This window comes from Bos taurus, chromosome 16, assembly GCF_002263795.3.
Source record: "Bos taurus isolate L1 Dominette 01449 registration number 42190680 breed Hereford chromosome 16, ARS-UCD2.0, whole genome shotgun sequence".
NCBI lineage: Eukaryota > Metazoa > Chordata > Mammalia > Artiodactyla > Bovidae > Bos > Bos taurus.
This window is the reverse complement of record NC_037343.1, coordinates 32,315,856-32,341,729: the sequence shown is the minus strand read 5'-3', so window position 1 is coordinate 32,341,729 and position 25,874 is coordinate 32,315,856. Positions and strand designations below refer to the sequence as shown.

Below are 25,874 nucleotides of genomic sequence, written 5' to 3'. Positions count from 1 at the left end.
AACTGAATGGAGAGAAGCAGCTGCCTGTGCCACGTGTGGCCATGGCATGCACTTTGGCTCGCTTAAGCTGAATGAAAGCTTAAGTGACCTTAGTTGGAAGCACTGGGTACCCCAGGTAGGTTGCTGCAAGAGTAGTTTGAGGCTGAATCAGATACCAGACATCTGCCTCAACTACCTCTATTTCAATTAAAAAAAAAATCTATCCTCCTAATCCTTTAAAAAATGTTTTTTTAATTTAATTTATTTATTTATTTTTGATTGTGCTGGGTCTTCACCGCTATGTGTGGGCTTTCTCTAGTCGCAGCGAGTGGGGGCTACTCTCTAGTTGCGGTGCATGGGCTTCTCATTTCGGTGGCTTCTCTTGTTGCAGAGCACAGGCTCTAGGTTGCATGGGCTCACTACTTACAGCACGTGGGCTTAGTATATTTCAGTTTTTATAATACAAAGATTCTGTGGCAAAATAAAAGGTAGAGGGAAACGATCTCACCAAGACTCTCTGAATTTGGGAGAGTAATATTTACAGCTGTATGATCCTATCCATTACATTCTGGGCCACCACCCCACGAGCCAATGCTGGTTCTTCATTAAACTAGAGAGCCCTTCCTCCACCATCTCACTCCCTCTTCCTTGCATTAAATAATAACTAACATTTGTGTAGTCAACCTTCATATATATGGTCAAATGATCTCTAACAAGGGTGCCAAGCCCACTCATGGAGAAACGATTGTTTCGTCAACAAATGATGCTGGGAAACTGGATATCCATTTGCAAAAGAATGTAATTGGACCATTATCTTATATATATACAAAATTTAGCTCAAAATGGATTAAAGACCCAAAATTAAACTCCTCAAAGGAAATACAGGAGACTATGACATTGGATTTGGCAATGATTTCTTCGTTATGACATAAGCCCAGGAAACAAAAGCAAAAACAGACAAATTGAACTACATCAAACTTAAAGACTCTTGTGCATTAAAGAACACAGTCAGGGGCTGGTCACAGTGATTGAGAATCTGCCTTGCAATGCAAGGAACATGGGTTTCATCCCTGGTCCTGGAAGATCCCACATGCCGCAGAGCAACCAAGCCCTTGTGCTACAAATACTGAGCCAGCTCTAAGGCCTGGGAGCCACAATTACTGAGTCCACATGCCTAGAGCCTGCACTCTGCAACAAGAAAAGTTCTAGTTCACTGCAACGAGACAAAGATCGTGCAGAGCAATGAAGACTCAGCTCAGACAAAAATATATAAATAGATAAATAAATAAATCGTAAAAAAAAAAAGAACACAATCAATAGAGTGAAAAGGCAACTAGCAGAATGGGAGAGAAAATTTGTAAATCATATATCAGATAAGGGGTTAATATCCAGAATATATAAAGAACTACAACTTAACAAAAAAATCAAATCAATTTAAAAATGGGCAAAGGGCTCATTTCCCCAAAGACAGTATACAAATGACCAACAGGTATATGAAAGATGGTTAAAATCACTAATCATCAGAGAATGCAAATCAAAGCCATAGTGAGATATCATCTCACACCCACTATGTTGGCTGCTATTTAAAAAAACCCAGAAAATTATAAGTTTTGGCAAGGATGTGGAAAAGCTGGATCCTCGTGCAGCATTGGGACTGTAAAATGGTACAACTGCCTTGGAAAAGAGTATGACGGTTCCTCAAAAAATTACAAATAGAGCGACTATATGATCCAGCAAACTCCTTTCTGGGTATATACCTAGAAAAATTGAAGTGGGCATCTCAAGGAGATATTGCACAGACACGTAGATACCAATGTTATTCACAATAACCGGGAGGTAGAAGCAGCCCAATGTCCACTGATGAATGAATGGATAAACAATATGTGGTATGAACATACATAGCATAGTATCCAGTCTTAAAAAAGGAAGGAAGCCTTGTCATGTGTTTTAACATGGATGAATCTTGAGGACATGACACGAAGCAAAATATACCAGTCTCAGCATATAACTCCATTTATATGAGGTATCTGAAGTAGTAAAATTCATAGAAGCAAAAAGGACAATGGCAGTTACCAGGGGCTGGAGGGAGGGGAAAATGGGGAATTGTTGTTTAGTGGGAACAGACTTTGTTTTGCAAGGTGAAAAATTTCTGGAGAGCTGTTTCACAGCACTGTGAATATACTTAACACTACTGAACTGTACCCTTAACATGATTAAGATGGTAAATTTCTTTAAAAAGAGACGTAGTCTGGCTTTTTACCTTTCTTAATGCACCCATAGTTCTTTAAGATATACCTCCTTACAGGCACAATGTCACTTTCTTTGCACACAGTCGAGATGTACACGATTATCAATGCACAGGCACAATCTGAGATACTTTAAGGTAAAATCTGTTTAGAGCTAGGAAGATAGGCTGCTGCCTTTTTTTTTCTTTTCATTCATTTATTACACATCTGACATCTTTTTTTGTATCCTAATCTTTAAATAACATCACACTCAAAAGGGAAGGAATATGCAGGGTGTGAACACCTGGAGGAGGAGGAGACATTCAGGGTCACCTTAGAGGCCATGTAACAGGCTAGTGGACTATTGTTATAAAGGTACAGCTCTACAGCTCTTATGCTTACCATGTTCTTTACTATAGCTTTTATTAGGTATTTTAAATTACTATTCTATGTGTTACTTCTCATTCTACAGCTGAGTGTGTCATGTAATGTGTTCAGGGTCACACAGGAATAACCATGATCAGATTTCACAGGTCTGAAACTGTTAGGCATTCTATCCTACTGCTACTGCTACTGCTAAGTCACTTCAGTCGTGTCCGACTCTGTGCAACCCCAGAGACAGCAGCCGACCAGGCTCCCCGGTCCCTGGGATTCTCTAGGAAGAACAATGGAGTGGGTTTCCATTTCCTTTTCCAATGCATGAAAGTGAAAAGAGAAAGTGAAGTCACACAGTCGTGTCCAACTCCTAGTGACCCCATGGACTGCAGCCCACCAGGCCCCTCCATCGATGGGATTTTCCAGGCAAGAGTACTGGAGTGGGTTGCCATTGCCTTCTCACTGTATCCTATGGGGTATCTTTTTTTTTATTACAATAAATGCAAATCATCTTCTTATTTAACAGCTGTGGAAAATCAAAGGTGTGCTTTATGGCACTACATCAATAACAGGCTTTGGAGAAATTGTTTTTTTTTTAAATTTTTTTATTTGTAAATGTACTCTTCTTATGTCACAATTAGTTTATTTGAATTAGAATCCAAATAAAATGTACACATTATATGTGGTTGTTATAGCTCCTAATTTTCTTTTCTTCTAGAGTGATCTTCCCTTGTTCTTACCAATTTTTTTAATGTCATTGACTTATGGAAGATACTGGTTTAGTTGTCCTATACAATGTCCCATATGTTGGATTTGCCTATTTGCCTGGGCTTCCCTGGTGGCTCAAATGGTAAAGAATCCACCTGCAATGCAGGAGACCTTGGTTCAATCCCTAGGTCGGGAAGATCCTCTGGAGAAGAAAATGGCAACACACTCCAGTATTCTTTCCTGGAGAATTCCATGGGCAGAGGAGCCTGGGCTACGGTCCACGGGCTTGCAAAAAGTCAGACACAAATGAACAACGAACACACTTCCTACTGGTGTCATTTAACTCATTCTTTCGTTATCTGCCTCATTTCCTGTAAATGAAAGCTAGCTCAACAAACTTGATCAGATTCAGTTTCAGTTTCTTGGGTAAGACTATTTCAGAGGTGGTACAGCCATTAGTGATTTAATATGTTTCTACAAAATCAAGCGATGCTGGACTATTTCAGGAAGGAATTGGAATCTTTCCTAAAGATAAGAGTCCCCAAATGCATCCACTAGCTTCAGATTTTTTTTCTGCTCCTTGCTAACTCTTGCCAGCACTGATTACCTATTTTTGTCTTGGTCTAAAGCAAGATATATGAATCTGAATGTCTAGCAGAACATGGGACATTTGCTAAGAAAGAGTAGGTATGTATCCTTCTGGTTTTGATAAGCAACAGACATTAACTCTGCCTAACTTATTTAAAGTACCACATTAAAAGGATATAGGATGGATTCTAGAATTTGTAGGAAGGCTGGAGAACCAGGCTCAGAAAAGGGACAGAAATGCCAGGAAGCTAGGCAGAAGTACCCCAAAACCAAGGTCACCCCACAGAAATCTGCTTCCACCACCAGCATCAGATACTCCTGCCAACTGCTGTCCCTAGACCCTGCTCAATGAATGAACTCTAAATCATCCCTTTGTCTTTGTGTTACTTGTTCAAGGTTAAGAGTTCCAGGCAGGAGAAAGTAATGTGTTATTTGGCTCACATGTGTATAACTTGCTCCCAGAGGGTTGGAACAGGGACTATCTAGACCCTTTGGGGTCCGCAGTAGGACACCTTTTCTACCCTTAAGACTCATAAAATGGAATATCAATACTAGCAGAGAGGGGGTTTGGAAGCTGTGTAGCCAATACCTGACAAATATCCATTGCACAGGATTAATTAGATTAATGGTTGGACCTGTTTAAAGGATAGATGAATAAGAATCACTGAGGGGAGGGGAGGTTTTCAGACAAAATTGCAATCAAGCTTTTAGGCCAAACACCTACATCTGATGATCTCTCATGGTTCTCAAATATTATCATGCACTAGAATCAGCTGGAGAGCTTGTTAAACCACTGAATACTGGACCCACCTCCAGAGTTTCTGATCCTGTAGATCTGAGGTAGAGTTTTATATTTCTGATGAGACCCCAGGTAACACTGATGGTGTTAGTTTTGGGTCTATACCCTGAGAATCACTAATTTAGGCTCCAGGTCAACAACTCTTCTATACTCTTGCTGAGAAATGTCAAAAAATTACAGCTGCAGATGTATAGGTGGATGAGATAACCTCTGAGGATTCTTCAAACATGTGAGTCTATGGTCCAATAACATCCTGTAAATACAATTTATTTTTCAGGTTCTCAAAGATAGCTATCATGCTTCCCCAACTTATTTTTCTCTAAAAGTCCCTAATACCATCACTATTCTTTTTGTGTCACAGGATTTAATTCTGTTCATCACCCTAGTCACTTTCCTACGGATTCTTTTCAGATCTCTATTGTTCCCGTTAAGAAGACAGACCCAGAGCTTGAAACATATTCAAGATGGGATCTGACTATTGTAGAGCAACCACAAGAAATACCCACCTTGTTCCCCAATTGCCTATTAATTTCATTCAGTAGCCATATCATATTATTAGCCTTATTATAAAGTTGTTATTCATGAAAAGTACAAACATTCCTCCCTCCTTCTTTCTTTCCTTCCTTCCTTTTCTACTCTTCTTTTCTATCACACTTCAAGTCTTAATGCCCATATCTTCTCATCGTAAAATTGGTTATAGACGTCTAAGTTTAGGAACTTCCTGGTGGTCCAGTGGCTAAAATTCCATGTTACCAGTGCAGGGGGCCCAGGTTCAATCCCCGTTTGGAGAACCAGATCCCACATGCCGCAACCAAGGGCATGCGTGCTGGAGCCAAGAGTTTGAATGCTGCAGCTGAAGATCCTGCATGGCACAATTAAGGCTCAGCACAGCCAAACAAATAAACGAATATTTTTTAAAAGCCTAAGTTTAGGATTTAACATTTATCCTTATTAAATTTAATTGTTTTAGCCTTAACCTATCAAATTTACCTGTCATGGCACTCTAATTTTAAATGTCCTGTTTGATATAATTATTGTGACTTGTAATCTTGTGAGAGCTAAAGATATGATTAAGATAATCCTCCTTCACTCATGCATTTATCAATAGGTATTTATATACCCTACAATACTACAGTCACTGCTCTAGTCCTAAACATGAATAAAACATTGATCAGAACAGCGCCAAGGATGGGGCCCTACTGCACCTACTCCCAGAAATACTTAGGCTGCTAATCAACAGTCTGAAGGATATGGTTATTTTATTCATTATCACCTCACCTAAATCTATTTTGGGGGCTTCCTAGGTAGCTCATTGGTAAAGAATCCACCTGCAGGAGATGTAATTTGGTCCCTGGGTCAGGAAGATCCTCTGGAGGAGGAAATGTCAACCCACTCCAGTATTCTTGCCTGGGAAATCTTAGGGACAGAGAAGCCTGGCAAGCTACAGTTCATGGAGTCGGACACGACTTAGTGGCTAAACAACAACAAAATGTATTTTCACCTAGTTTCCCTGACTCTTAATATTTCGCTTGCAAATGTGTCTTCAGGCTTCTGGCACTTGCCTTGATGAAATGAGACCCATACTGTCATTCCTTTTCTAGGCTGAGAGATTCTGTGTTTCAAACAACATTGTGGGTCATGTCTTGGGTCCTTAGAGCTAGAGGGGCACCTAGCTTTGCACTTGCAGCCGATGGCAAGTCACCTCAGTTCTCAGGGTCTCAGTTTCTTCATTTCCAAAAAGGACAGAAACTACAATCTTACAAGGTTGTTATGAGGAATTTTGTTGTTGTTTGGTTCCTAAGTTGTGTCTGACTCTTTGCAACCCCATGGACTGCAGCAGGCCAGCCTTCTCTGTGCTTCACTATCTCCCAGAGCTTGCTCAAACTCATGTCCACTGAGTCAGTGATGTCATCCCACCATCTTATCCTCTGTCGCCCCCTTCTTGCTCTCAGTCTTTCCCAGTATCAGGGTCTTTTCCAATGAATTGGCTTTTCACATCAGATGGCCAAAGTATTGGAGCTTCAGCTTCAGCATCAGTCCTTCCAATGAATATCCAGGGTTTATTTCCATTAGGACTGACTGGTTTGATCTCCTTGTAGTCCAATGGACCCTCAAGAGCCTTCTGTAACACCGCAGTTCAAAAGCATCAATTCTTCAGGGCTCAGCTTTCTTTATGGTTCAACTCTCACATATGTACATGATTACTGGAAAAACGATAGCTTTGATTAGACGGACCTTTGTTGGCAAAGTGATATTTCTGCTTTTTAATTCACTGTCCAGGTTTGTCATAGCTATTCTTCCAAGGAGCAAGTGTCTTCTAATTTTCGTGGCTGCAGTCACTGACTGCAGTGATTTTGGAGCCCAAGAAAATGAAATCTGACATTGTTTCCACATTTTCCCCATCTATTTGCCATGAAGTGATAGGACCAGATGCCATGATCTTAGTTTTTTGAATGTTAAGTTTTAAGCCGGCTTTCTCACTCTCCTCTTTCACCTTCATTAAGAGGCTCTTAGTTCCTCTTCACTTTCTGCCTTTAAAGTGGTATCATCTGCATATATGAGGTTGTTGATATTTCTCCTGGCAAACTTGATTCCAGCTTGTGCTTCATCCAGCCCCTTATTTTGCACAATGTAGTCTGCATCCAACATCAGTTTCAGCCTTCTCCGGACCTCCTTCCCAGCCACTCCAGCATGGCCTTTGCCTCAACCTCCGGCTGAATGTTGACCTGACAGCCAGTGAAGGTTTAAATGCTCAACGAGGACCAGCAGTGGGACAGTCAGGGCACCGGGCATGTCATCCAGCTATGCTGAGTAGCTGAAGGGCATGTCCCTGTTAGTTAGGGCCTGACAAAATGTGGTCCACTGGAAAAGGGAATGACAAACCACTTCAGGATTCTTGCCTTGAGAACCCCATAAACGATTATGAGGATTAGAGATAATATATTTAATATGTCCAGTACATTCTATTTTTTAAACTTGCCATATAAAAAAAATAGTAAGGAGACCAGGATTCCCAGTGAGGAGAAACTAGATTTTTTTCAAATCCTGTATAAATTGATGGAAAGCTTTGACTCAGGAATTTGAAAATCAGAGTTAAACAGAATACACAAAAACGATCATCAAATAATCTTAAAATATTTTATTATAAACTTTAATAAACTAGTTTTCTATTTAGTTAAAATATAAATATTGCCATTTTTGGTTATTTCCTTCATAATCTGTAGCAAAGTTTACTTTATTATCATTATTGTATTAATATTTAATAAAAAAGTTTCCCACAGAAAATAAAAATTGCTTATTTTCTCTGTGCTTCCTAGGTAAAATAAGGATTTTGTATAGACTTCCAGAAGGATTATATGCTGGGACTCTTTGGGGGTTACTCAAAAAGGAAGGTAAAAAGACATAAATAAAAAATATATATTTGCATCTGCTTTTTAAAAAATAGAAACAAAAAACTGGTAACTGTATTTAGGGAAGGACATTAGGTGAGTGGAGGACAGGGAGAGAGGGAGACTGCTTTTTCACTATTAAAGCCTTTGTACCTTTTGAATTTTGTACCATGTGCGTATATTAGTGATTCAAAAAAATAGTTTCCTTTTTAAGCAGTGGAAAAAGAATTTTAAATTACACTATCCTTTTCACTGAAAGCTTCTTTTTATAAAATTTCAAAGCTTTGATAACAAAAAAGCCAAACTAAATTCTCTGAAAAGTCTCACTCAAGTCTGATAAGGCGTGTGTGCCTCCTTAGTCACTTCAGTTGTGTCCGACCCTGCAACCCTATGGACTGTAGCCCACCAGGCTTCTCTGTCCATGAGACTCTCCAGGCAAGAATACTGGAGTGGGTTGCCACGCCCTCCTCCAGTGGATCTTCCTGACCCAGGGATCAAACCTGGGTCTCCTGTGTCTCCTGCACTGCCAGAAGATTTTTTATGCTCAGCCACCAGGAAAGCCCAAATCTGTTAATATATATAAGTTAAACAAGTTAAATGAATCGTGTTAAAACCTATTTATAACAACTTCTAAACTCTGCCTGCTGGGCATAAAAGTGAAAAATACTTTATTTCTGCAAAGATGCTTGATCCATTGCTAAAATTCTAATGAGAACATAGAATTTTAAAACGAGGACATTTTTTAACATATAATGAGCAGGATAGTAAGCTTGTTTTAGATGTTAAAGTATCAAAATCTATTTTTTAAAAATTTTGAGTAACTGTATTACTTTTACATATAAAACTTTTTTGTGGTTATATACTTGCTTTTTGTTGACAAAACTGTATCATGTGTAGAATCAACATTTACATAAATCCTGACTGTCTGCTTAAGGCAAATAAAACAAGAGTTTTCCAAATAAGTCTGTACACAAGAGAGAGATATGTAAAGTATCAAGCATCTCCAAGGACTGCTTAGATCATTTAGTTTTATGAAACAAAGTAAGAGCCCTTCAGTGTGTAAAATTTCAAGCAAAAATGCTTGTTTAGAAAAATGTTAATCTTGAGGTATTAAACAGCATCATTGAAATTTTCATTGTCCCAGCTACAGCTGTGAAGCAGACACTACAACAGAGACCTGTTTTAGGTGGTTTGGGCAATGCCAGAAAAATGAAAGCCAAATTTCTTGCACTTGAGGAGTAAGTAAATACCTGAGCATATAATAATCACTTCAGAAAGTCCATTAGAACCTGTGAAGTATTGGAACCCCTGATTTACCTCTTGCAGTGCTACCTCCACTGTGAAGTTCTTTGCACAATACTAGGTATTCTGTAAATTTAAGACTTCTTGTCTCCTTCCTCACCAGTCGCAGCAGCCCAGGTCCCCCAACTCCTGTCCCCCAGTTAAAGGAATTATATCAAGTTCTCCTAAGGGTACAGTAGAGAAGACCACCCAAAGGGCCCACTAGAGCCCAGAAGGGGAACCAAACCAGCTGTCTGTTGGCAGTCGGGGAAAACTTGAAGTCACAACAGGTAACCTGAGATCACTCAGAAAAGCTCCAGGGGCCCTTGCTCCAGAAAGCACCTAGTAGATTTCCCATAGAACATTTCAGGGGTTCTGGAATCTTTACCAGGTGGTGTCAACCCAGAGCCAGTTGGATGTGGATGTGGACATGAGAGCCAACAGTCTCCCCTGAAGGTGTGTGTAACGCATTGCTGCTCTTCAACACACCACATCAAGACCAAGCAGACAGAGACACACCCGTCAAAGCTAATATTCTGTTAAACAGTTACCAGGACTCACTCATGGGGTTCTAGCAGATGTCTGAGGACGGCCCAGGGGCAAAAGGCCCCAACTGAAAGGTCTGGCAGTTGTTCAAATGCCACATCAGGTTACTGCACCACCTTTCAACCATGTGAATGGAAACTGCCCAGGTCAAATAGTTTGAGGAGCAGTGTAGTGATTCTTTAACTAGCACGTGTCTTCCAAGTTCTTTGATCTTTTCTTTTTTAAGACAGGAAGAGACTCAGAATAATAAGAGATAGCAATAACTGCCTTTTACTGCATTGCTTTGTGCCAGACACTAAGTGCCTAGTTGTTTAGCTGCTCAGTCGTGTCTGACTCTTTTGTGACCCCATGGACTGCAGTCCACCAGGCTCCTCTGTCCATGGGATTCCCCAGGCAAGAATACTGGAGTGGGTTGCCACTTCCTTTGCCAGGGGATCTTTCCAACCCAGGGATCAAATCCATATCTCCTGCACTGCAGGTAGATTCTTTACTGCTGAGCTACCAGGAAAATCCAAGAGGCCTAGTATCTTATACCAACCCAATATTTCTTCATAACAACTCAGCAAGGAAGTATTATTCTCATTTTGCAAATGAAAAAGTTTTGGCTCAAAGAAATTAGGTAATTTGTCCAAGTTCATGTAGATAATAAGTGGCAAAAATAAGATTTGAACTCAGGACTAACTGGCATTAATACCCATGCTCATTTCATTCAACACAGCCTTATAATGACATGGAGAGGTACCATATGCTTGTAAGGCAAGAAGTCTTTAGCAATACAGGATTTTGTGTTGTTGTTTGAAAATGAAAAAACATGAAAGCACAGAGCCTGTTGTCTGGTATACAGTAGGAACTCAGTAAATGTTTATTAAAAAAGATCCTTTATCTTACATCCTAGAACGTGTGCAGTGGAGTGGGACAGGCACACATTGGTCTTCTAAGGGCTTTAAATGGGTTCTAGGGATGACTATTATATATTTAAAAATAACAGCACTCACATGGCTCCATGGTAAGTCAGTTGGCCAAGATAAAAATAGTTTCTAAACATAGAAGGAGCAGAAATTCAATCTAAGATACCAAGTCATGGAAAGCAGTGACAGCGGTTGCAACAAAAAAAAGAACACATATAAACTGATTATGCATTTGTACAAAAGTATCTATCCTCCACTTAGATTCAGCACATCCCTTCTCTACAGCAGAAAATACATACAGACATGTACATAACTACATATGCAAATAAATAAACTAAGATGATATATTCTTAAAAAAATTCTATTTTTTGGCTGCACTGTGCTGCTTAGGGGATCTGAGTTCCCTGACTAGGGATTGAACCCACGCCACCTGTGGTGGAAGTGTGGAGTCCTAACCACCGTAGGCAAGGGAAACCCCAAAGGTAATATATTCTGATTTCACTTGTCTGCAATAACATTATTTACAAACCTATTAATTTTGAGGCTTCCGTACTTATTCGCACATAACAAATATACTACAGGGCTTCCCAGGTGGTTCAGGGGTAAAGAGTCTGCCTGTCAGCGCAGGAGATGTTGTTTGATCCCTGGGTCAGGAAGATCAGCTGGAGTGGGAAATGGCAACCCGCTCCAGTATTCTTATTTGGAAAATCCCATGGACTGTAGCCCGTTAGGCTCCTCTGTCCATGGGGTCACAAAGAGTCAGACATGACTGTGAGACTGGTCCACTAATATATATGGTACCGTAAAATGCATTTTCTTAAAATCTTTAGGTGAAGGAAAGAGGACAATTAATGTTTAAAATGTTCGGGGTTCAGATGCTTACATGGCTAGACTGGGATATAACTAGCAGGGATGGGGGACAGAAGCTACATTCATCACTGTTCCCTCTGTGCCAGTAGATTTACAGTGGCAGACTTAGAAAGTTGGGTTAACATTCTGTCATCTGAAACCGTGAGAGCTGGTATGCCAGATAAAAACTCTTGTCACTGTGCCCAGGACTCATTCCCCAGGACCACAGTGGCTTTCAGGAGACGGGATGAAGCTTAGGGCCTCCTTTAGCGCCCTACTTTTAAAATGTTGTCTGGAGCACACAGTTAGTTGCTAGGGTGCCACAGTTGTAGGCACGGTTATTTAGGGAAGAAGTCCTAAAATGTGTGTCTTTAAATCATATAATTTTATTTCATGAACAGCAAGAAGAGAATGACAGATGGGTATTATGTTATGTATTATAGCATAAGTTATATATTAGATGTGAGCTATGTATTATAACTTGAAGTAATGGCACATCACATCAAACAAATCTTTCTGTAAGAATACAAACACTGAAACAGATACATTTGGGGAATGCATTTTTGGAGTAACAATATAAAGGATTAAAAAAATCCTCACAGAAGGACTCACTATAAAATTGATTTACAAATTTAGGAACATTAACCTTTCTCCTTTGGAAAAAAGTCTGAAAGAGGTTTATTTGTAGAACATGATGCAAAATAGGAGAATTAGGGACAAAAACAGAGAGTAGTTAACAGCACAGGTTTTGGGGTCAGGCTACCTGAATTCATGTCTCAGTTTGGTCAAAAGACACAGAATCTCACTTCTCTGGGCCACAGTTTTCTAAAACATCAAATAGGAATAATCATAGTATATAACTCACAGGATCATTGTGAATGTTAAAGTCCTATATGCTAGCTATGGGCCTGCTGCTGCTGCTGATAAGTAGCTTGAGTTGTGTCCGACTCTGTGCGACCCCAGAGACGGCAGCCCACCAGGCTCCCCCGTCCCTGGGATTCTCCAAGCAATAACACTGGAGTGGGTTGCCATTTCCTTCTCCAATGCAGGAAAGTGAAAAGTGAAAGTGAAGTTGCTCGGTCATGTTCGACTCCTAGTGACCCCATGGACTGCAGCCTACCAGGCTCCTCCGTCCATGGGGTTTTCCAGGCAGGAGTACTGGAGTAGGGTGCCATTGCCTTCTCCGAGCTATGGGCCTAGCACCCAGCAATTCTAAATATAGTAACAGAGGTGATAGATACTGCCAAGTACCTGAGAAAAGTGGATTACTATAATCCAGGACTCCCTGGTGGCTCAGTGGTAAAGACTCCACCTACAGTGCAGGAGACACAGGAGATGTGGGTTCAATCCCTGGTTGGGAGGATCCCCTTGAGGAGGAAATGACAACCCATTCCAGTATTCTTGCTGAGAGAATCCCATGGAGAGAGGAGCCTGATGCGCTGTGGTCCATGGAGTCTCAAAGAATCAGACACAACTGAAGCGACTAAGCACAGCACAAGGGGAAAAAAGACAGATTTTGCTTTCTGGCAAAGAAACAATAAACATTCATCAATGAAAATGATCCAGATTTAAATAGAAGGTTATTAAATGAACGTTTAACTACAGGACATTGCCTGGAATAGCAGATATTTTCAATGGCAGCTTTGTACACACAGACTTAATTATTAAAGTGAGGCGCCTTTTGTCCACTCTCCAAAACAGTGCTATATTCTAACTTATGTTTGGGAACTGGGACATCATCCAAGCTCTTTTCCTTCTAACCTACATGCGTAGGGCATGGAAAAGCCAGAAAAAATGGATGGATGAAAGAATTTCAAATGATTGATACTTTAAGTGTATCTTTACCAGAATGGGATCATGGTTTATTTTTAATTAGCTTTTTTCAATTTTTGCTTAACAGGTTTTTATTTCAGGCTTTGGGCAAAGATGGCTTCCCTGGTGGCTCAGACAGTAAAGAATCTGCCCAATGCTGGAAACCTGGGTTCGATCCCTGGGTTGGGAAGATCCCCTGGAGAAGGGAATGGCAACTCACTCCAGTATTCTTGCCTGGAGAATTCCGTGGATAAAGGAGCCTGGTGGGCTACAGTCCATGAGGTTGCAAAGCGTAGGACACAAATGAACGACTAACACATTCACTTTTGCTTTGGCAAAGATACATGGCTTATGGAGAAGAATAAGATGCATTACTCATTTTGGCCTTATACGTTCCACATGTGTATTAAAGTAAGAGTCACAAGGCAACAGAGGAAGCCTTATGTGAAAATGAGAGTCAAATGCCTCCTTCTCAATTAAAAGCCAGTTCAGTTGGTGCCATGCAGAATGGGGTTGCCTAATGATAGAGTCATGACAGCATTTTACTTGAGAAAGAGCTATGAATTCACGTAAAGACTAGGACAAGTTTGGGATAATTTGTCAAGTTACAAGCCGTATAATATAAGGAAACTGTTAGAGCCTGAAAAACTTTAAGACAGGTTTAATCAACCCTTTCTTTTATTCACAAATCGGCCCAGCAGATTTTTGTCTAATTTCCAGAAATAGTGAAGTTATTTTGGAATTAGATTTAATTGCTCTGCTCTGTGCTCCCTAACCTCTTGGCATTTCTCTAATACAATACTCTTCTTATTGTATTGTCTTTCTCCTGTAAATTCTAAGGTTCTTTAATTGAGCCAAATTATAGAGTACAGATTACAAAAAAGAATTGTAGGACACAGCCCCACTTGAAACAATTTCTCAAGTGAATTAGTACATTAATTAATCTAGTGTTTCTCAAAACTTATTCAGTTATTTATATATTTTGGCTGCACTGTATGGCTTGTGGAATCTTAGTTCCTTGGGTCCTTGGCAGTGAAAACACAGAGCCCTAACCACTGGAGCACTGAGAAGTCCATGCCCTTTACTTCTGATTTTTGTCATATGCCTGTTACTTGTATGCTGCTGCTGCTAAGTTGCTTCAGTCGTGTCCGACTCTCTGTGCAACCCCAGAAACGGCAGCCCACCAGGCTCCACTGTCCCTGGGATTCTCCAGGCAAGAACACTGGAGTGGTTTGCCATTTCCTTCTCCAATGCAGGAAAGTGAAAAGTGAAAGTGAAGTGAAGTCACTCAGTCGTGTCCAACTCTTCGAGACCCCATGGACTGCAGCCTACCAGGCTCCTCCATCCATGGGATTTTCCAGGCAAGAGTACTGGAGTGGGTTGTATAATTAGATACTTAACATTTTCCTTAATTTCACATAAGTCGACTAATTTTAAAACCAATTTGTCTTAAACAATGATACTTGTGAAATTATGGATCTGAGGTACTAGGCTTTTAATACACATTAAAGTAGAAACAGAACTTAGTTAAAAAAAAAAAAAAAACAAAATACACACACATATTTGAGCCCTTGGGAACAAGGGATTAAAAAATTAATTCATACAGGTAAAGAGACCCAGCCAAAGCCACCAGCCAAGGGAAGTTAGGGGCAGAACCTCAGTATATAGTTTTATGTTATAAGTTTAGTATTTCCTTTATCATGTTTGGTGGCAAATTGTGCCCCCAACTAGCTGAGTAGCTATTTAAATATGGGAATTCCTACCAAATAAAATAACTTTAGTCTGTATGTAAATGGTGTCAAAGAAATTCTGTCAGTAGCCAGCAGGTCCAATTGCTTAAGCTCACTAGAGTACTTATTTTCTTAATCACCAAGCAATAGTTGTCTTCAATTATTTAAATGTAATAAAATATATTAATTCAGGATTTTAATAATAGGGGAAAGTGTGTTAGAGTGAGCTTAAAAAGAGGTATATGGGAACTTGACTTTTTGCTTAATATTCCTGTAAACCTAAAACTGTTCGAAAAAATAAAGCCTATTGATAAAAACAAAGAATGGTATTGAGGCCAGTTATTTAAAACCGCTTTTATTTCTAGCTGATATCTTTCTCATTCGTTTTATTTTAACAGTAGTGTTTTGCTATGGGGTATGTTGAAGCATTCATTGCCAGGATAGCTCAATACCAGACAGAGATGTGAGTACAATAGATCTGGGTGGCACATAAGTGTAGGCACCCTGGATTGGTTACGAAATTTGCCTTTCATATTGTCAAGATAGTAATCCTATTTAACATGTTTGATCCTCAAATTCTATTCGTGCTTTTATTAGGTAAGTGATACTTAATGGAAGAGATCATAATTCTCATCCTAAAATTTCAAAGCCTAAGTGGTAAAAATGCTATACCCATTTTAGAGAAATGGAGGCATAGAAGTCTAATAAATATTCCACAGAAATTCCAGCAGTAGATATTCCTAAATAACACTAGAGCAAAAATAGAAATAAAATTCAAAATTCTTGGGCCTGGCCATCACATTATGCTGTTCCTTCTTAAAGAGATTATTAAAAAAAAAAAAAAGTCCAGTGTAAAGAAAGAACAGAATTTGTTGGGCAATTGTATCACTCACATTTTAAAAAGAAGGCCATGAAAGGGAGGTTCAAAAGGGAGAGCATATATGTATACCTGTAGCTGATTCATGTTGAGGTTTGACAGAAAACAACAAAATTCTGTAAAGCAATTATCCTTCAATAAAAAAATAAATTAACTTAAAAAAAGAGAAGGCCATTAAAAAGAAGATATACTTGAACCCTTATTTCTGTATAGTAGTAGCAACAGCAGTGTTAGTCTCTCAGTCATGTCCGACTCTCTGCGATCCTATGGACTGTAGCCTGACAGGCTCCTCTGTCCAAGGGATTCTCCAGGTAAGAATACTGGAGTGGATTGCCATTCCCTTGTTCAGAGGATCTTCCCCAGGGATTGCACCCTGATTCTTTACTGTTTGAGCTACAGGGAAGACTTCCATTTTTGTATAGGCATAGTTTTTTAAGATCATCTAGGAAGGGCTTTATGTTTGTGGACATCAGTTTTTAAAATATTTATTACATTCTTGGTTGCATTTTTTTTTCCATGAAAAACATGGTTTTTTGATTACAATATACACTCCTCTATGAGATATAAGCCATGTATGTGCATGCATTCTAAGTCACTTCAGTTGTATCTGACTCAGCGACCCTATGGACTGTAGCCCACCAGGCTCCTCTGTCCATGGGATTCCCCAGGCAAGAATACTGATTGTTGTTGTTCCGTTACTCAGTCATGTCCAACTCTTTGTGACCCCATGGACTGCCTGTCCTTCCCTGTCCTTTACCAACTCCTGGAGTTTGCTCAAACTCATGTCCATTGGGTGGGTGATAGCATCCAACCATCTTGTCTTCTGTCAGCTCCTTCTCCTACCTTCAACCTTTCCCAGCATCAGGGTCTTTTCTAATGAGTCAGCTCTTCACATCAGGTTGCCATGCCCTCCTTCCAGGGGATCTTCTCAACCCAGGGAATTTGTCAGGTGAGTTCTTTACCACTAGCCCACCTGGGAAGCCCAGTATAAGCCATAGTTAGTAAATTTCTATTTAATATTCTACTTAAAGGTCTACAAAGTCAAAGGCCTTGGGATCCACTCCAGGCACTGAAATAAAACAGTCTAAAGAACGACTTCCCTGGTGCTCCAGTGATTAACACTCCAAGGTTCCAAGGTAGGGAGAACAGGTTCAATCCCTGGCTGGGGAACTAAAATTCTGCATGCTCTGTGGCACAGCCTTAAAAAAAAAAAAAATCCAAAGAATGTGCATGTGTTCTGTTGCTTGCTGCTGCTGCTGCTGCTGCTGCTAAGTCGCTTCAGTTGTGTCCGACTCTGTGTGACCCCAGAGACCGCAGCCCATCAGGCTCCCCCGTCCCTGGGATTCTCCAGGCAAGAACACTTGAGTGGGTTGCCATTTCCTTCTCCAATGCATGAAAGTGAAAAGTGAAAGGGAAGTCGCTCAGTCGTGTCCAACTCTTAGCGACCCCATGGACTACAGCCTACCAGGCTCCTCCATCCATGGGATTTTCCAGGCAAGAGTACTGGAGCGGGGTGCCATTGCCTTCTCCGGTTCAGTTGCTTAGTCGTGTCCAACTCTTTGGACTGTGGCCCACCAGGCTCTTCTGTCCTCTGGAATTTTCCAGGCAAGAATACTGGAGTGGGTTGCCATTTCCTACTCCAGGGGATCTTCACAATGCAGGGATTGAACTCTTGCCTCTTATATCTTGTGCACTGGCAGGCAAATTCTTTACCACTGAGCCACCTGGGAAACCCAACCTAGTGAATAGACTTAGTCAAAGTAGTTAAATTTGCAACCACTTATCTCCTGGAGGAAAGACTATTAGTTCAATCCAATGACACATTTCTGTGGTGTTCTGGATAACTAATAATTGATCACTATTGTAGATACAAACTGTCGTTTGGTACACAGACTATGGGAAGGGTCTGGTGTACACTATCCATCATATGAACAAGAAAGTAGTTTTGGTGGGTGGGGATACTCTTTCTGCCCCCTTCTGATGCCTATGTCAGAAGCTTTCTCTGTCTCCTTTATACTGTAATAAAAGTTTTTTACACAAAAGCTCTGAGCCATCAAGCCTTGTCTCTGGCCCTGGATTGAATTCTTCTCCTCCGGTGTCCAAGAATCCTGGTGTCTTTGCGTGATTCAACAACAACCTTTCATCTTGGGGGCTTGTCCGGGATCCTTCAGGACAAGATGGGAGCTAACAATTCCAGCCTCACTCCTTTGAACTGTATCCTGAAAAACTGGGATAGATTTGATCCCCAGGGCTTAAAGGAGACACACCTGGTCTTCCTATGTGATGCTGCATGGCCACGGTATCCACAGCCTCACTCCTTTGAACTGTATCCTGAAAAACTGGGATAGATTTGATCCCCAGGGCTTAAAGGAGACACACCTGGTCTTCCTATGTGATGCTGCATGGCCACGGTATCCATTGGAGGACGGCGAATGGTGGCCAGTTGGAGGGTCTCTTAAGTATAATACTATTCTACAACTAGACCGGTTCTATAAGGAACAAGAGAAATGGGTAGAAGCAATGGCAACCCACTCTAGTACTCTTGCCTGGAAAATCCCATGGACGGAGGAGCCTGGTAGGCTGCAGTCCATGGGGTCACTAAGAGTTGGGCATGACTGAGCAGCTTCACTTTCACTTTTCACTTTCATGCACTGGAGAAGGAAATGGCAACCCACTCCAGTGTTCTTGCCTGGAGAATCCCAGGGACAGAGGAGCCTACTGGGCTGCCGTCTATGGGGTCGCATAGAGTCGGACATGACTGAAGCGACTTAGCAGCAATTTAGTAAACTTCAGGACAGAAAGATTAGATGACAAAAAACCCAAACCCCCAAAATCGCTAGTTTATTTATTTAGTATTTTGGTCAGGCCACACAGCTTGTGGGATCTTAGATCTCTGATCGGGGATTGAACCCAGGCCCCACCAGTGAAAGCATTAACTCCTAACCAATGGGCCACCAGGGAAGTCTCAAAAGACTGCCAGTTTAAAACTGCCAGCTCTAAGGACTTCCCTGGCAGTCCAGTAGTTTAGACTCTGTTCTTCCATAGCAGAGGGCACAGGTTCAGTCCCTAATGGGGGCAATAAGATCCTGCATGCTGTGTGGCTCAGCCAAAAAATAACTACACAAATGGTAAAACTACCAGCTTTAAAAGTATTTCAGAAAATGGAAAGCAGTTATTAGCTAGCATGTTTGTGTACTCCCTGTTGAGCCTAACAGGCTGTCTTGCACCCAGGACATAAAATATTCATAAACATTTTCTGATAACTGAGGGAAACTTCCTTCTCCAAGAAAGGAGAGGGAGGCTAAAATGAACACGATCACGCCTCCTACCCAGGAGTTTGCAGCTGCTGTTCTTATACTATTTGGTGAGGAAGAATTGTGAACATGTAGGAAGAAACAAGAGGGACTGGAGAACTAGGTAAACCCTTCCCCAGTTAACCAGCTTTCCCTTGGCTTAGTCACCCTGCCCCCACTCCTGGTATATAATTGACTTTCCCTTCCCCTCCAAGCCTTCCTAAAAATAACTTCTTGACCTCTCTTTCCTGTCACCACTATTCACTCCCAGTCTCACACCTTCCCTTACCTTCTTGAAAATATAGTTAACTTCAAAAAGAAAAAAAAAGGATAAAGAAAACCCCAGCAAAATCTGTGAAGATTCTAAAATCTGTTTACATTAGTATCATTTTGTTTAGTGATGTTCCCTCTTGGGGTTGCAGCTGCAGTTCTAGGGCAGTTACTAGGTAATGTGGAACTTTATCAAGGAGTTAGCTTCCAATGCATGAGAGTGTGTAGTCTCAACTGCTTGCTACTCACAGGCATTTTATTAAGTATAAGCAACCATAATCATAGGCCAGGCCTACAAAGTCAAGATGAGGCACACTGTTGAGTCATTTTCTGCTCAGTTCTAAAGATGCAAACAGTACTGGAATTATCTATAATACAAAATGATAGCACAAATTTACTTTTCAGTATCTGAAACTTAAAAATCCATATGTCTCTCAAAGACAAATATCAGGACTTCCCCTGTGTGTTTGGGTTCCCTAGCATAGCCCCAGCTCAGGGGAACCAGCCCCTGAGCAAAGACCTCCAGGAAGCGCTTTGCACCCAGGTGGGAAAGCCCAGTTCACAGTGAATAAAAATTACCTAAGTCCAGATGATGTGTTATGCAGTATGAGTCTGCCTGCCAATGCAGGGGGACATGGGTTAGACCCCTGGTTTGGGAAGATCCCACAGGCCGAGGAGCAGCTAAGCCAGTGGACCGCAACTACTGAGCCCACGTGCTTCAGCTACTGAAGTACGTGGTTTGCCTAGAGCCTGTGCTCTGCACCAGGAGGAGCATGTACCGTCACTGGAGAGCGCTCCCACTCTCCACAGCTAAAGAAAGCTCTAGTGCAGCAAAGAAGAACCAGCACAACCAAAGAGGAAAAAAGGGACAAATATCACATGATATTCATATGTGGAATCTATTTTTTTTTAAATGGTTCAAACGAACTTACTTACAAAATAGAAACCGACATCGAAAACAAACTTATGGTTACCAAAGGGGAAACATGGTGGGGAGGGATAAATCAGGAGCTTGGGATTAACATACACACAATACTACATATAAGATAGATATAATCAGGAAAAAAAAAAAGATAACAAGGACCTACTGTATAGCACAGGGAACACTACTAATATTCTGTGATTATCTACATAAGAATCTGAAAAAAGAATGAATATATGTATATGTATAACTGAACCACTTTGCTATATACCCCAAACTAACACAATATTGTAAATCAACTATAATCCAAAAAAAAAAAAAAAAATCTGTGTCAATATAAAACTATCACCTAGAGTTTTAAAATTTTATTTATTTATTTATGTCCTGTAAGAGCTACATGGACTATCATTAATCTGTATAAGCTCTAGGAAGGAAAATTAACTAGAGTAGTGGCAGTAACGGAGTGGTATAGTCAAGGGAGAGCCAGGTGTGCCAGGCATACGCTCTAATCATCTCAGAGAGCATCAAGAGCTTTATGAATCAGGAACCAGGTCTGCAAAATTTTTCTAAGTTTCCAGGACATTGATAACATCCCCATTTGCCAACTTTATTATCCTATCTCTTTCTCCATGTCAGTAGTGAAACTCTCAGCCTGCACGTTCGTATCCAGGGTGGCAGGGAAGGTGGAGATGGGGATGCACCAGCCCCCTTCACAGTCCTTCTTCACTGCATTGGCTGGACAGGAGAGCAGTCGCATCCCAGGGGACTGATACAGGTAGGAAATGGAAAATTCAGAATAAGATTCTGAGGGAGCATCTCAGGAAAGGCTTTGGGGCTCAGCAGCAGAAAAGCCACTTTTCCTCTCAGAGAAGCAATTTTGGGATCTTAACTCTGTTGTTGTTGTTGTTTTCCATCTTTAAAAGGGAACTATATCAGTATCCTTCTTATAGGGTTACTGCGATGGTATAAAATATTGGGCATAGTTCCTAAAACATAGTAAGTGCTCCAAATACTATCACTATTGGCCCTAGTTTCAGAAGAGGTACTCGTGGCCACAGTCTAAAGAAATTAAATCAGGCCAGAAGTCAAGGGAGAAGCAGAGGTGGCCTCCATGCCCCAACTGGTCAATCGTCTCCTTATCTCCATGAACTGTGGTGCTGGAGAAGACTCTTGAGAGTCCCTTGGACAGCAAGGAGGTCAAACAAGTTAATCCTAAAGTAAATCCACTCTGAATGAATATTCATTGGAAGGACTGATGCTGAAGTTGAAGCTCCAATACTTTGGCCATCTGATGCGAAGAGCTGACTCATTGGAAAAAGACCCTAATACTGGGAAAGATTGAAGGCAGGAGAAGAAGGGGATGACAGAGGATGAGATGGTTGGATGGCATCATCGACTCAATGGATATGAGTTTGAGCAAACTCTGCTGCTGCTGCTGCTGCTGCTGCTAAGTCGCTTCAGTCGTGTCCGACTCTGTGCTACCCCATAGACGGCAGCCTACCAGGCTCCCCCGTCCCTGTGATTCTCCAGGCAAGAGTACTGGAGTGGGGTGCCACTTCCTTCTCCAATGCATGAAAGTGAAAAGTCAAAGTGAAGTCGCTTAGTCATGTCTGACCCTCAGCAACCCCGTGGGCTGCTGCCTTCCAGGCTCCTCTATCCATGGGCTTTTCCAGGCAAGAGTACTGGAGTGGGGTGCCATTGCCTTCTCCATGAGCAAACTCTGGGAGATGGTAAAGGACAGGGAGCCTGGTGTACTGCAGTCCGTGGGGTCACAAAGAACTGGACATGACTTAGTGACTGAATAACAAAACCTTAGATGTGGAAACCAAGGTTACAGAGGAGAAATAATGTCTAAACTCATATAGCTAATGAGCAGTGGACTGAGGTTCAATCCCCGGTCCGCTTTTCTCCTAAGGCTTAACTCTTCTGTACAGTTCTGTCTCCTAATGTAAATATAATAAGAAATGAAAGTTAAGTTCAAAGATCAATTTTTGAAGCTGGAACTAAAAACCATATTCCAAAGTTAACCACCTATATAATTCTACACTTTCCCTCTATTTTCACACTTAAGAGGAAAGAGGTTATATCAGAGATCATGAACACTTTTTGAGTCTCTGGGTCAGTTACCACCCTGCCCCTTTCAGGTCTAATTTTCAATGAATAAAGAACCAGAGACTCATCAAAAGTTGCTTAGCAATGAGTGTCCCTGAAAAGTGGTGCTTAGAACAGGAAATGCTTAAGCAATGAATTAAACAGTAACTTGTTGTGTCAATATGCATTCTTAAGGAAAACAGAAAGAAACATGTACTTTTGAGAGAAGTAACGCCAGGAACCGTTGTTTTTCCAAATGCTTTAAGAGTTGTGGTTTCATGTAAGATTTACTTTCAAGTTGCCCACAAGAGCTGCAGTTCCAGCTTCCTGCCCTGGGTCTCCTTGAAAAGCCTGAAGGAACTCTGGCACTGAAAATGCGCTTGTCCAGAGCCAAGGATTTAACACAATTCTCCCTCATTACCAAGGGGCCTTGAAACCTCAATCTGCTGGAAGACGGGAAGGAAAGAAAAGAAGGTGAGCAGACTACTGGGGCGTGGTTTCACCTCCTCTCCTGCCACCCGAAAGCTAGGCCTTACATTTAATTTTTTGTCTGGACAAGGGCATCATGCATGCTATTATCTGGTTCCTTTCAAGTCCCTAAGGGTCTCTGCCAGTTGCTTTGGTTGATGTTTTGAAGCAGTGAAAAAAAAAAAAAAAGGGTGAGGAAGGTGACTAATTCTGTCCAGGATTTTTGCCCTTAACATTCTTCTCTAAATATTCAGGTTACTAAATAGAATATAACAATGGTAGCTTACATTTATAGAGAAGCACAATGGCTCTGGAACCAGAACTAGACTCCTTGCCAGCTCTCTCTTACCAACTAGCTGTGAGACCTTAAACAGGCCATTAATGTGAAGATGTAGTTTTTTCATCTGTGAAATGGAGATACTGTCAGCCTGAGAAGGATTAAAAGAGATAATATATACAAAGTATTTAGAGTTGTTTTTATTATTTTAACTGTAAGAAAACTGTACCCTTATTCTATCATATTCTGATGTTTCCTTTTGAGATCACAGAGTAAGGCTACTCCCCTTATGGGTAGGGGTAGGTTAGGAGCAGTGTCTTTCTTGAAGGGCTGGACATTCTTGATGTTAATCATCCAGAGAAGGATGAAAGATATATCTTCCATTAGAAAACTGGAATTAGATCTGAGAAGTAACAACCTCCCTCTCATTTTCCTGAGGCTAGAGCCCAAAGAATCTAGATATCCTTAAAGCCACTCATGCTTGATAAGAATTAAAAATCAAAGGTGGGAAATCAGGAAGGGGCCACAAACTTAACATGAAGCTCTGTCATTTGTGTTAAGACCTGAAGTCAACCTCCTGTTGAAGACCTGGAAAAGCAAACTCTCCAAGTGGAAGCTGAATCTTGGGAGAGAAGTTGGGGTTTGACCCCCTAAGTACTTCTTCCAACATGAAAGTGGGGATTCTTCACAAGTTCTCTAAAATTTTCAAAGCTTTCAGTTACATCTATTGAGTCTTATGAAAACTTTAAGACAAGGAGCTTGGATGTTGCTATCTCCATTTCTCTAAGTTAACTAGGTTTTAAAGAGATTACATGCCTTGCCTAGAATCATGAGGTCAGTACAGGGCAATGGCTAAGGAAAATCTGGTTAAAAAAAATTATTCTTAGTCCAAGGGGATGTCAATGATCCCCATCCTAGGAGAGTAACAGTGCTGTAAAGGATTTTTTTTTTTTTTACTATCATTTTGCATTATTCACATCACTTACCCTTTCACTTTACCCACATCTTAGGTAACTGAGTCAATTGTATTCAGAACAAACACTGAGTCCCTCATGGGCACAGAACTCATGCCTATGTGAACAAATTTATCACACTATAAATTCAATCACACAAAAAGACATAACCTATACATATCCCTCTGGCCCCACTCATTGGCATAGTGGGCTTTTTTCACTTGGATAACCTTTTTTTCACTTTGTGGAAAGTTTTCCAGAATAATAACAGACTTGTATGTGTCCAGTACTCTCGCCTGGAAAATCCCATGGATGGAGGAGCCTGGTAGGCTGTAGTCCATGGGGTCGCTAAGAGTCAGACATGACTGAGCGACTTCACTTTCACTTTTCCTTTCATGTACTGGAGAAGGAAATGGCAACCCACTCCAGTGTTCTTGCCTGGAGAATCCCAGGGACGGGGGAGCCTGGTGGGCTGCCGCCTATGGGGTCACACAGAGTCAGACACGACTGAAGCGACTTAGCAGTAGCAGCAGTCAACTGAAAAGTACATATTAAGCTCCTAGTATGTGTCCCAAATTGGGATAGGTACTGTGGGGATACAAAAGATGTATATATTAGGATCCATCTTCAAATCTAATTGGGTGGAGGGGTTAATTAACATAAATAGTTTTTACTCATACAAATTTAGAGTGTTAAGTATGCTGTAGGAGTTGAGAATTAGAGGTTAATGTGGCTTGAAATAATCTAAAAAATAAAAAGCTTTTCTTATCAATGTCATTGAGAAGACTAAATTCTGTCCTAATTTTAAAAATGCACATTATTTTTTCAAGTTTGATAGAGTTCACACATTTTATATTCTAAATAGCTTTATTTTCAGCTGTGCTAGGTCTTCGTTGTTGCATGTGGGTTTTCTCTAGTTGGAGTGAGCGGGAGCTACTCTCTAGTTGTGGAGCGTTGGCTCTACAGTTGTGGCATACACGACTAGTTGCCCCATGTCAGGTGAAATCTTCCTGGACCAGGGATCGAACCCATGTCCCCTGCATTGGGAGGTGGACGCTCAACCACTGGGCCACCAGGAAAGCCCTAGAAATGCACATGATTTTAGACATAAACATTGAAAAGTTGTTCTAGGCAATGGAGATAATATGGACAAATGAAACACTTCCCATCCTCAAGAGCTTACAGTTTGGTTAGGGGAAACAAGTAGGATCACTGTAAATCAACGTGAGGGGCTGTGTGTGTGTGTTAGTTGCTCAGTTGACTGAGTGTGACTTAGTCCGACTCTGCGACCTCACAGACTGTAGCCCACCAGGCTTCTCTGTCCATGGAATTCTCCAATTCCAGGAGAATTCTCCAGGCAATAATACTGGAGTGGATTGCCATTCCCTTCTCCAGAGGAACCTCCCAACCCAGGGATTGAACACTGGTCTCCTGCATTGCAGGCAGGTTCTTTACTGTTTGAGCTACAGGGAAGTCCTTGTGAGGGTCTACAGATAACACCTCAGAAGAAGGGGTTAACACCTCAGAAGGGGAT

At 41.1% G+C, this 25,874-nt stretch overlaps 1 protein-coding gene across 3 annotated transcripts in view; it reads right to left on the bottom strand.

Moving 5' to 3' along the window:
- The window catches only part of LOC132342454 (uncharacterized), a 63,847-nt gene that overhangs the window by 33,636 nt on the left and 4,337 nt on the right, over positions 1-25,874 (bottom strand). The window contains exon 2 of one of the 3 annotated variants that reach the window (XR_009490834.1): positions 1,295-25,423. The exons of the other annotated variants lie outside the window; for them this stretch is intronic. The gene's annotated coding sequence lies outside the window, so the exon portion shown is untranslated. Of the gene's footprint in view, positions 1-1,294; positions 25,424-25,874 lie in introns of those variants that run through there. 3 annotated transcript variants of the gene reach the window in all.